Genomic DNA, 1060 nt, shown 5'->3' with positions numbered 1-1060 from the left:
AGGGAGACCGAACCATGAAAACCACTAACGCTGACCAAAACCGACCATATTTCCCATAAATCTCGTCTGTTCGGCTGCACCATCCGGCTCTTGCACTCACGTCTTAAATCCCCGCAAACACAATGGACTCAATTTCATTAAACGAATTACAAAATTACCACCGTTTAGTTTATAAACACACAAAGGGCTACTCTACCCTTAGGTGAAATGCCCTTGGCCAGGACCGAATTGCCGGATTCTTCCCAAAAATTCTCAGAGAGCAGCTGTGGAGTTCTCATGCGTTGATGTTCGGCTGTCAGGGACTCAAAAGAGGCAGGCACTCGATGGCAGTTTTTCCTCAATGTGTTCAGTTGGAACTTGAAGGGGATGAAGAAGCAAAGAAGAATCCGGCCAGTTGGGCCCTGCCCTTAACCCCAGCCGATACTTTGGTAACAGATTGGAAAAGTGAGTGTGACAAATCGAACGTTCGCTAAGTCAAGTCCAATCTCGGAAATTAAACGGAATTTGCCATATGGGCAAGAATCAGAAGGGGCCAAGGCAGCTCAACAGCTGTGTATGCTGTGTGGTTTACCGCATTGACCGCGCTCAACCTTAATGAGATTTAACTGAGCCAAACAGTTCAAATCGAGCAAGCCGGGAGCCGAAGGCCCGCGATTGCAAAGAACTGAAAATCTAACTAGATTTTAATGACCGAATTTGACGTATCGTTTACAAGGGTTGACGTATTTGCGGGGATAAATAAGAGATCGGGCTCGGCCCATTCGTCATACTCAAATCGCAATCTAGATCACGTCAACAATACACCCTCCGGTACGGCTTCCTTCAACTGTTATCGTTTCATTTTTGTTTCGGACCCGGCGCGTACACGATGATGATCAATCAATCAATGAAAAAGGCGATTCGATTGCCAGCATTCATATTATGGGGGCCCCAACAGTGGAAACAGTCATTCTTTTCCTCAAACTGGCCCAGTCAACTTGATATGTTTAGACAAAAGTCCTGTTTACTTGAACTAACATGCACATTTTTTGTAATCTACTTTACGCAAGCTCTGTCTGTT

The sequence above is a fragment of the Dendroctonus ponderosae genome, unplaced genomic scaffold (genome assembly GCF_020466585.1).
Source record: "Dendroctonus ponderosae isolate FM_Combo_2020 unplaced genomic scaffold, Dpon_F_20191213v2 Dpon_F_20191213_11, whole genome shotgun sequence".
Lineage (NCBI taxonomy): Eukaryota > Metazoa > Arthropoda > Insecta > Coleoptera > Curculionidae > Dendroctonus > Dendroctonus ponderosae.
The sequence above is the reverse complement of the archived record's forward strand: the minus strand, read 5'-3'. Positions refer to the sequence as shown.